The following is a 12,625-nucleotide window of genomic DNA, read 5'->3' as shown; positions in this document are numbered from 1 at the left end:
ATTTACCATCAAGTTGTCATTCCATAGAGAGATCGAAGTTCCCGATCCAACAACAAAACTAACATTGCAATGAAAATTTTCCATGCAGCCATATAAATGGAACTTCGCTTCCTAATACCCTTCCAAACATAGGAAAATCAGGTTACATTCCCTTTCAACAAACAATATCAATCAGAAATCTTCCAACAAGACGAAACAACATCGAACCACAAAGAATAATCTCCGTTAATCCTCAACTTCCTCATCCACTGAAAGAGAGATTAGTAATCCCTAAGCCTCCTTCCTCATAATCTTTACAGATATTGTTCCAAGAAATCTTACTTAGAACACGATTTGAAATATTTCTCTTCCATAGAAAATGGCTTATATAAGATTCCAACATCTTTATAATTGGTTTTGGCATGCTATGAACATACATAAAATAAACCGGGATGCTAAAAAGAGCGAATTTCATTACAATAAGTCTTCCCGCCGGAGATAAAAGATTTCTTTTCCAGAGAGCTAGACGACCCTTAAACCGTTCCACAACATAATTCCATGTCCCCACAGGAAGCTTACAGTTTGCAAGCGGCAGCCCTAAATATTTGATAGGGAAAGAATCAACTTTACAATCCACTTACTCCGCTACCAACAATAAATGAATCTCTGAAACATTAATTCCCATAATGGAATTCTTATGTAGTTAAACCCGAAATTAACTCATAACATCGAGGAATCCTTGTCAGATTTTGCAGCTGCTCAATAATATAAGGAAGGTAGAGTGACGTGTCATTTGCAAATTGGAGTAAAAAAATTGGGTTGTGATCATTAGAAAAACGGAAGCCTCATATAAAACCCATCTCTATCGCTTTATCTTGTAAACATTCCAGCCCTTCCACCGTAATTAAAAACAAATAAGGAGAGATAGGGTCTCCTTGTCTGACTTCTCTTTTCAAACCAAACGGCTCCAAAGGACTTCCATTTACAAAAACAGACGTAGTTGTTGTTGATAAGCAAACCATCATCCAATCAAGCCATCTTTATGGTAAATTCATAGAAGACATAACCTTCATGAGGTAAACCCAACTAATACTATCAAAGGCTTTATAGAAGTCGAGCTTAAGACCAAGTAAATTATCCTTTCTCCTTGTTGTTAAATGAACAAGTTCATTAGCAATCATCGAATACTCGAGAATGCTCCTGCCCTTTATAAAAGCATGTTGATTTTCATAGATTACACTAGATAAAAGAGGCACTAATATCAAGGAGAGGGTCTTTGAAAGGAGCCTAAATAACGCGTTTCCTAAACTGATTGGTCGGTAGTCCTTAATGTCCGTTGAACCCGCTACTTCAGGCACTAAAATCATAAAAGATGTATTCATACCCTTAGGAAGAGTTTTCTTATTGAAAAAAATCATCAAACAAATCTAGAAATTCCTTTTTCATAATTGGCCATGCCCATTTGTAGAAGTAGAAATTAAATCGACCGGGACCCGGAGTCTTTGTTTCCCCACAAGAAGAAAGCGAGCTAAATATTTCATCATGGGTAAATAGCCGAACCAAGCCACTAGCTTGAATGTCTGTTATTTTTTTTAAAAAAAAACAACCCTGAGAGATCAAAGTCCATACCATCGTGATGACTATATAAAGATTTAAAGAAATCCCTTATGAAAAATCGAATGTCACTAGGTTCAGAGAAGATCACCTCGTCAACTTTGATGGACAGAATATGGTTATTTCTATTGTGTTTAGAAGACTCACTATGAAAGAACTTTGTATTTCTATCTCCTGCCGTATTCCATCTCAGTGTTACTTTCGAATCCACAGTAACTCAACCCTCTTCCCAGCTGTCCATAACTCAGCTTTAAGACTCCCAATCACCGCCCGTTCTTCATCTGTGCACAGGTTAGAATCAGCCTTCGCTTCCTTTATAAAATCTCAGATGTGAGCTCCTTTATCTTCTTATTTTGCTCACCAAAGATGTCTTGGTTCCAGATTTTGATTAGATGCCGCAGCAGTTTTAACCTTGAAGTTAACCTCGTCGATTTTTCACAAGCCGCGGCAGTCTAGCTCTCTGCCACATATTTCTCAAAACCCTCATGATCCCACCTTGCATCCACAGATCTAAAAGGCTTTGGATCCCAATTGAAGACATTTGCAGATCGAAAAAGTAAAGAAACATGGTCTGGAAATTTCCCCGTCAAGGCTGAATGTGACATGAAAAGCCATCTGATACCTACTGTCGAATATACTGGGCATCTATTGATATGAGATTTAGAAAAGGAGTTTTTCCAGGTACATGATCTTCCCTTATGAGGTATATCTAATCACAAATTCACCAAAAGCGAGCATAGAAGGGGAACATCCTGCACAGTTTAGTCTATCTTCAAGATGAAGAGTTTTGTTGAAATTACCGCTAGTGATAACATTGCCTGCGAAAATCTAACATTGACTCAAGTTCCTACCATAATAAAAACCTATCCGAAGACACATTACTGGCATAAATAAGAATGTGGTGGCTGAACACATCATTAAATAAAAAATCTATGGAGATCCATTTTGAACCCATTTAAATAACTACATTATTCAATAACACATAATAAGAAGAATAGCACCAGAAGCACCCGCAGATGGAATCAAGTCAAACTTGAAATCCAAATTAGGCCTAAGCATTCTGACAAAAAACTCGTCTAATAGTTCACTTTTCGACTCTAGTACACCAATGAAGGAAATATATTGACTTGAAACCAGATTTCGAATAAAATTTTGTTTCCTCGAAAAGAAAATGCCACCCCTGCAATTCTATGAAACGAAAGAGAACATAAAAGACATGAATACTAAAAAAACCTTGAGACAAAAGAACTCAGAACTGCCTACATTTTTTATTTGCCACTAATTTATTAGATAACTTCTTCAAGGTAGCCGATCTCATTTCTCTCTTGAAAATACCAAAGTCATGGCCAATTTGCCAAGTTTAATCTGTTGCTTCTTCCGGAAGAAAGGATGTTCCCTTTCTAATTTTTACATGTATGTATTTCAAATTAACAATATCTGGTTCATAATCTTGCAACTACTCCTGATTTGAACAAGAAATCACATCACACTTAGCAGTTAATTTCTTAATGTTCCATGAGCATTCCTCTCTTTGAACTGAATATCCACTGTAACATCCGAGTAAGAAATAGGCACAATCACATGCTGAACTGAAACATCCTCAATAGTTTCTGCAACCATCATGTCCAGACTATCCTTCTCACCTTTGCTTAAACTTGGAACAGTTGAAGTTGAGCTAGGAGCAGTTACTTCCACCATCTCTGTTGCTGCATTATGTAAATCCACTAAAATGTTCCTAATTGGAAAACTTTCAGAATCAATAACCTCTTCTACTGATGGTATTAATTGAATGGTTGTTGGCTCAACTAGTTGTTTTACATGGCCATGCAAAAAATCAACCAAAATATTATCACGCAGATCGAACCCTCCAGTACTTGGTCTTCTCTTCTTTCCTTGACTGCTAATGTTTGCCGGTTGTTTTATTCCAGGTCTCTCACTATTGAACCATAAACGCTCAACACCAAGTCCCTTCACAGCGTAGAGTAACTGAGCAATAATGACAGAAGTCATATCCTTTTCCATCATACAATCCTCCAAACCTTCCATTGTATGAGGAATAACACTCTCTACTATGTTAATAGAACACACAAAAGGTGAATCAAAAATTATCGGTTTGCCACTTTCAATAACATAAATGGGACGTGATATATCCTCAAAGCTCATATCAAGCGAAAGATTTATGTATCAACAAGAAGCACAATACCCACATCATGGCGATCACTGATATCCACTACTATGGCCTCTCCGATACTGTTCCTTAGCTCCATAAAAACATCCACATAACAGAGATCAAGCGTCCATTGGCTATAAAAACTGAATCTAATCTCGAGAAAGATTGTTTAAAATCCTTTAACTAGTAGTAAGATTGGAATAAATTTGATAGTGATGGCCTTGTAATCTCTATGAATTCAGTTGCAGCCAAAATCGATTCGAAAGTAATAAGGATTAGGTTCGCACCCATGAAACTAATTCTTTCAAAAAGAATACTTTGGTTGCAAAGAAAGTTCCTCGCCTTGATAATTGATTTGATGTCTACTTCTCTTGCCACAATTGACCTCAACATCCAATCATTAGTTTCTAACAAAACCTGTTCATTTGTAATTGCTAGCTTCAAACTAGTTGTCTAAGCATCTGCTACCATGTTTTTAGCCAACAAATCAATGCCTGATGTTGCATCATTATAGTTCTGTTTATCCTTTAACGCCAGCGATAAAATCACACAATTGGGATTGAATATCAGCAGACTTGTTAATAGGTTTAGGGTTATCAGCCTTCTTCTACGGAAACCTAGGACGAAAAGCCCTGAGTTCGAATTTACCAATAGCAATCATGTTTAATGGATTGAGAATCCATTTTAAATCCTTTAACGATTCTGGCCTAATGAATCCAAAGCTACAATTTCTCTTGGTGAGTTTGGTTGCCAACGAAACTCGACCATAAACTTCATATATTGCGAAAAGTTTCTTAATATCAAAATACCTGCAAGTACATGGGAAGTTCTCAAAATAAATTAATCTTCTAGCTGAAGAGGACAAGTCAAAACCCGTAAAAGATGTTTATACATTCGAATTTACAGATTTCCTTGCTTGATTGTTGGTTACGGGGACATTAAGGTTAGGGTTTTTGGTGGGGTTTGGGGGGAATGGGAGGGTTCATCGAGGATTTTTTATAATCTTACATATAGCAGAATTAGTTTATTCTATTTGAATTTAGGTCAAATTCACTATTTAATTTTAACAGCTCTTATTTTTATTGAATATAATCTAGAACAAATTACTCCTTTATTTTTCTTTTCGTTAATATTTTAATCATTTTTATTTAATTTTAATGTTAGTCAGCTAAGTTAAAAAAACTTAATTTATTAAGTTAAATTTTTAAATACATATTTAATATAAATATAAATACAAATTACTTTTTTATGAAAATAATAACTTAATGATTATAATTTAATATTTTTAATATTTATTAAAATTTAAGTTGTCAAAAAAATTAAAATAAATATGTTAGCATTTGAATTTGAATTTTAAGAGTAAGAGAATTGATTTTTTTTAAAAGATAAGGTAAGATTAAATGAACGTAAAACATTAAATGAAAATGATATTTGAGGATGCAACAATTGATTTTTAAATAAGATATAAGAGAACGTAAATGTGAATTATGCTATATGTAAGGAATGTCATATAGTATATCTATTTGTTAAAAATCTAGTTTAAAAAAGCGAGATATCTATTTGATTTTTAGCAAAGTGTTGAAATGATTATATTCCAACATCGAGGATTTTTTGTATGTTATTGTTTGCATGGAATCGAATCTTTGAATTTATAAATGAGATCGGTTTGAGATTTGATGTTTTAACAAAAGCATGAAAAGATCATCACAGGGCTTCTTTGGTTACTAAATTAACCGATTAAACTAATACAATTAATATGGGAGTTAAGAAACACAAGCGAGATTAATATCAGAACTACTCATAAAATAAAACAATCCTGAGATTGCGGGAAAAAAAAGCAATGGGCTTGATTTTTGATTAATTGATTGAGAGATAATAACATAATGATTTCTCTAAGCTATTTATAACTCAACAAAATAAAAGTCCTAAAATAAGTCCAATTCCTATTCCTAAAAAGAAAATGCCTAATCTACTCCTAATTCTAGTTGGACAAGAATTGCTAAGCTAAAAGGCCTTTTGGGCCTTGTACCCTAAATAAGCCCGTTTAATCTCTTGCACTCGATCCTTTTGGTCCCGTGTAAACAATTCCCCCAACAAATCTGAAATAACAATTTTAGTCTTGTTCTTGTCAGCCTCATTCTTGATGGGCTCCATCTCAGGCCCATGGTGTTCCCATCTATAGACTCTTCGGCGCCTCCATGATGCCATGTCAGTGAATGAGTTGTCCCCCCACTATCTCACGATGTCAAGCATTAACTTTGGCGACTATTCGGTTACTGAAAAAATTACCTTATTAGGAATAATCCTCACTCATTTCCTTAATATCCTAATCCATTGCGAATTTCGAAGCTTCTCGCTCTCCAGCTCTCTGCAATTCCAAAAGTCCTTGTGAGTATTTGATTTTTATTTTTCGCCTTTCTTCCTCATCGTCTATCTTAGCGGGCGATAATTTCCTTTTCCTTTTCAGATTCAATGGCCGCTGAAAAATGCTGATCTTGCTGCCAAAGTTCCTGCTAAAATCAAACACATATGATCCTATGCACCCTCCAACGAATTCAAGGTACTCACCGACACCGGAAACGATTAGATCTGTGGGGTCTGATATTTTATTAGATTTTTTGGTAAAATTTCACGAACTTCGGAATTAATTTCCGTTTAAACTACAAACGACTATTTAAAAATTTGAGTTAAAGTGATGTGTTAGCTAAAGAACTAAGTTGCCAATTGACCATTACTATATATAAGTTGGCCGTTTGAATGAATTGTACACACAAATAATTTGCTCGATTCTCTTTCGCTTCAGAGAACAATGGCGACACTTAGGTTTTCGGCTGATATCGACGGTTTAATACCTCGATTACTTGAGTAATCATGGTATTAAACCCGTATTAAATGTTTATTTCGATATATATCGAATATATATTTGTTTATAAACCGTTACCGAATCAAACTATTGAATTATACGTCCGAATTACGTCTAAATTGCATATTTGTGTTTGTGGACATTAGATAACACGTTTGCAGCGTTCTGGGAATTCCGAGCACGCCGGTAACGCCTTGAAATTCGTGTTTCCAGGGATGGAAATACGGCTGCATGATAGTGCAGCAAAGCGTTGCACGAACGTGCAGCCTAGTTGCTGCACGAACGTGCAGCCTAGTTACTGCACAAATGTGTAGCTGAAGTTGCACGGCTGTGCAGCTACCTGCTGTGCCTTGCACAGCAGGTGTGACGTCAACCTGGAGGGGGAAGTTTTGGGGCTTTTTCCCTATCCGTTTGACGTAGTTTCGTCGAACTAAAACGTTTAAAAACGATAATTGTTTTTAAATGAAAATGAAAAGAGTTTTAAACCTAAATATATAGACTTTTAAAATGAGATTTAAAAGTAAAGTTAAATGTTTAAAAAGGACATTAAAAGATCTAAAGTCGACGTTTAAATGGTTTAAAAGATTTAGCAATCGGCTTTGCTAAATAATTAGTATACGACTGTGAATTGTTTTGACAATAAAATCTATATTATTAAATGATTTTATTTAGGTATTGCTATACCTAAAAGGACTTCTAGAGCGAAGTCTAAATATTTTCTTGAGGTGAAAACGGTTTAAATGATTTTTAAAAGAACAAGACCATAAGTGATACATGTTATATATTTGAATGCTTTGACTAAGCCTAGGTTCCTGAACCTAGATGTTTATACCAAAAATAAGTGATTATGTGTTGTCTTGTGTGTTTTGTATGTTTGATCCGACCAGCTGTCCAGCATTCATACCATGACTAAGGGAAGTCTGTCACACATACGACGAGGCTAAGTATGAACATAGCAGTAATGTGAGTTTACTTGTTTACTTTTGAATATCAGTATTCAACTGTTTTAATTTCATAATTGCAGTAGTATAAACTAGCCAAAAGAGATCCATTGGAACGAGCTACCAATTGGGCGGCAAAAGGGTTGCGTGATCACCAACACCGGTTCTAGATGTACTTCTGTCGATGCATAGGGGTATGTATGTCGTGTTAAGTCATTGGGAAAGTGAATGCCTTGACTTCACGGATAAACCCCGAGGCGACACTAATATGGTTACGGTCGTAGGTTAAACCGCGATGGCAGTTTCATGATTATTGTCCAGGTACCAGAGATACAACAGTGGACGACAGTGATTAAGTTTATTGTCCTTAGTCTGTTGTCTGTAAGCTAGTAATGTGAGTATGTCTGTTAGGACATTTGTGGCCTAGGGTTTCATATGAATCGACACATTAATAATATTTTTTATATATAACTGTTTTATATAGGCCTAATTACTTAAAAACCACCCACCTTGTAACTTTTTTTCATTTATACCATGACCTAGGAAAATTTTCAATTGTACCCTATTTTCGATTTTTATGTTTCATCTCTACCCTAATGAGTTGAATTAGCCTATTTTCTTTTGAAAAAGAGTTTAAATTAGTCCTTCATTTTTAACCTATATTCTGATATAACATTAATGTTAATCATTTATGTATCTTGTTTTTATTATTTTCATCCTTAAATTAATTAAATTATCAAATTTTTTAATTTTGGGTACAAATGAAACATAAAAATCAAAAATAGGGTACAATTGAAAATTTTCCTAGGTCATGGTATAAATGGAAAAAAGTTACAAGTTGGGTGGTTTTTAAGTAATTAGGCCTTTTATATATATGATGCGATTTTGGTATTTATCTGTAAACTATTTACTCACTCAAAAATATTTATATTTCTCACCCCGTTGTTGTTTCCCATTCTCATGCGATGAGCTTTGAGGTCAATCAATCTTCCACCTTCCTGCTTCAGGGGAGCTCTTCTTTTGGTATTGTACATATGTTTTGTACTCTTGAATGCTATAATAGTATAAGTTTGATACGATAGCAGCCGTGCCACTAATCCTCTGTTTAGATACTCTGATAGAATCTAGTGCATCTGTGTATACCTTTTGGATGGCTGCATAGTGGCATATTGTATATAGTTACCGAGTCGGCCTCGTGTGTTTTGGGGTGTGTCCAAAACAATATGGTTTATATACGTCGGCTAGGTGTAACCGGTCCATTGTGTATTTTAATATTTTTAATACCACCGTTGCGAGACGTAGAGGTGTCCACATTATTTTGTTAAACATATTAACAGTGGCATGTGGTTTGGAGCAGGGCTACCTATGTGTTAAGGCAAGCATGTTCATGGTTTCTAGTATTTACAACACTAGGTTTTCAGAGGAAAGTGAGGGTTGAGATAATACGGTAATCCAACCAGTACATCTGAAAACCAATTTTCTCTTATACGTATATTTCAGAAAAGTGTTTGCGTTAAATGAGAAATATTTTGACGATATTTTTTGAAAACGGATCGTACGTGAGATACAATCTTGTAATTATATTTGTAAAACATTTCTAGAGGTTCTAGGCTTGCTATGGGTTTCGGAACAACCATTCCCATTCCCTAGTGTCGGTCGTTACTTGGTTTAGGGTGGAAATCGGGTCGTGACAATGATGAGGCGTCACCATGATTTTTACAACCCCATCAGTCATCCATAAAGGTCGATGCTACTTTCCGGAATTTGCCGATTGCACACTGGTTTCCAAGATTGGGCAGTTAGACTTCGCCCTCATTTTGGTCCGGTTTGGAAAGCAGTAGGATTCTATGAGCTCATCGCTCTATGTCAAGCCAATCGCCCTATAGCTAAAACTACATCATGGGAGCATCCCTGTTTTGGTCAAGCTCCGTCAATTGTTTCTGCTTTAGATCAGGTCCCATGACGGTTACCTTATTAGACCTCGCCCTCAGACTGAATATACCTCTCAATGGCGAGCGCATAACTCCAAACATAAAGGCGACCATCCCTAATTTAATTTGGACCAAATACCAGAGAAACTATTACCCCTACGTCAAGCTATTCAAGGTCGAGACCGCCATTCCTGACTATAGAGAGCATGTGGCTTTTTTGGCATTTTTTGTGGCGAAGTATGTGATCTGCACGACATCTTTCAGGGTGACCCAAGCATTCTTCCTACTCACCTCGGTTTGGGCCGAAGGGCGTCGTTTTACCTAGGCAAATTCATGTTGGCTTCTTCTACCTGGCTTTGAAAAGACTTCGCCCCTTATGGAGCCGATTTGAAGAACACCAACTCTTCCATCCCAAAAGGACTTTCAAATGTCCGACTAGGCCGCTGTAGGTCCTACAATTTGTCTGCGGACATTCAATTAAAGCGAAATACTTGGGTTTTTCCTTGATATCGGCCGCAACCCCTCTTCCCAACATTTTGGACATGTCGTTTTCAATGACATTCTTGTAAGATCTCCATAATGGTTTTGCTCGGACTTCTGGATAAAAAAACTACCCTCCTGACTACGTTTTGGTTGTGATGGAATGCAGGCAGAAGAAAACCCAGCCGATGAAGAGCCTGCAATCAGTTCCCCACATTGGCGATGTGCCCTAAAATATAAAAAATCTCGTCCTAGGGCTGAATTACAAGAATAGTGGTTTAGAACTGTAGTCCCTTAATTATGTCTCCCGTAAATTCGGCTTATGCCACGACATTCCCTGTCTTTTCTTGATCGCCTTCAATAATCGCGGACTTATACTCCCAAGCTAGTCTCTTTTCGCGACCTTCAATACCTAACTCGCCTAAACATGTCATACCTCCCCCATGTTGTAGATATTGCTCATCCAATTACCTCGCCCGTGGAAACCTACTTCACACAGACTCTAAAACAAACTCTTGCCATTCATGATTTTGCATTACCTCCTTTATCCAGAAATCCTACTCATGCAGATTTGTTTATTTTTTGCAGGCCTCCAAACGCCCAAAATTCACAGGTAATAGCATCATCTCCTTCAAAATTAGGAAATTTGAACGCTTTTATAAATTCAAATATGACCCCTATGATCGCCCTAGCATGAACCTTTAAATGCAAACTTTTAAAATGAGGCTAGGCGAGAGTATAACAAAAAGATGAAAAAAGTATGAGAGCAAAAATATAGCGAGTATCCTTATGGCCTCTTTGCCAACCATATTTGGCCCAAGTTTACACTTAAGAGTCCACCTGTCCCTAATTATAACATATATTTGGCCGAATGAAATTTAAAACACGATGTTTCGGGGGTCATATATGCGGGGTTTATGTGTCCTTCTTTAGAAATAGTAGAGGATTTAATCGCCCTTGGAAATGATCAAATCCTATGTAAAAATAAATATTAGCATCCTTTTTCTTTTTCTTCTGCCTATGTGACATTGGATTTTCTTTTCTCAGTTAGCATCCCAAAGACCGGCCTTGAGGTCAACTCAGAGGACCAGGAGGAGAATCGCCCAGCTAAAAAGACGAAAGCTAAAGCTGCATCTAAAAGGACAAAATTGAAGGAGGGTAAGTCTTCCCTTGAGTTTGTGGGATCAAGGCTGTTTGATCCTACGCTTGGCAAAGCTGGCCGGGCCTCTCAACAAATTAAATCGGCGGCCCCTTCTCAAAGCTGTCGTCATTCCTCTTTGAGGGGCTATACCCACCAAGGGGATCAAGTGCATGATTCGCCTTTCAGCCAGCATATTGAGTACCAGCATAGCCCATCAATTACCATGCCGTTGATCTTGTACAAGTCGCCGCTTCCAAAAATGCTATGCCACTTGCCCCTCATCTTCTCAATTTGGTTGAGCGAGTAGCTGCTCTTGGCAAAAAGGTATTCTTATTTGTGAGTTTCATTTTTTAACGGTTCTTCCTGTCAACTAATTTTTTTATTATGGGCAAACTAATCGGATCCTTGATGATAAAGTAGCTCTCGAGGATGATGTTGTACCGGCCAAGATAAAAGCCTTCTCGCATTTAGACAGTGAAGATGATGTAGCATTGTCCCCTTAATGGCTGGCAGTGGTGCTGAAGTCGCCGAAGAACAAGGCGAGACCTGAGAGGCACACTTGGCCTATATGAAGCTGCTGAAGATGAAGGGAATTGAACTCTTAATATCAGTGGGGGACCTACTGAGTTTTAAGATGTCGATTTCTGCCTTGGCCGAATCTCCATTTTGTAATCTGAGCGACCAATCTCGGACTAAGGTGGCGAACATTCTAGTGTCTCTCCCAGTCTTTGAAAAAATGTTCGCAAAATCCGTCTCTATCCAAACTGGCCATGAGAAGTTTGTTCGCAAGGAGAGTGGGGAAAAAAGGGGATTGATGTCTTGAAGAAGACGGTTAAGACTACAACATCTCAGTTTCAAAATTGTAGAACGAAGGCCAAGGACTTATATGCTCAGATCGACGCCCTCTAGATAGAATTATCGGCTAAAAAGGAAAGTTCGGCTCTCCTAGAGAAATCTCTATCTGAATATATGGCTGCGGGTATTGATTTGAAAAAGCGTAGAGGTCTTTTGAGAGGCGAGTTGCAAAAGGAGAAGGCAAAATATTAGGAGGCGTGCCGACAATTTAACCTTATTAGGAACGAATTGGGCGATCTTTTTAATGATTTGTTAGTGTAATTTATTTTAAGTTCGGAACAATTTCATTTCCTGCAATGACCCATAATTTTATGCACAATTTTCTCGGCCTTTTGTCTGAATTTTTATTCGAGTCACTTGTGTGAATTAATTATTTTATTGATAATTGAGAAAAATGGGAGGTCCATAGAAAATCCTTAATTTACATCATTCGGCCTTTCGTTTGAAGTACTATTAGATGAATCGGCCTAAGTGTCCAAAGTAAATTCAAACTATAAGCTGATACGTTTTCATTTATATCGGCCTCTCGTCCATAATAGACAGTGATAAATCGGCCAGAATGTCGGAGATATTTTAACGGAAGTGACATCGCTTATTTCTCTTTGGCTTTGAATAATCGTCAATCCACATTCTCCCAGCATCAAGGGACAT

This window comes from Mercurialis annua, linkage group LG1-X (genome assembly GCF_937616625.2).
Source record: "Mercurialis annua linkage group LG1-X, ddMerAnnu1.2, whole genome shotgun sequence".
NCBI lineage: Eukaryota > Viridiplantae > Streptophyta > Magnoliopsida > Malpighiales > Euphorbiaceae > Mercurialis > Mercurialis annua.
Note: the sequence above shows the minus strand (reverse complement) of the source record.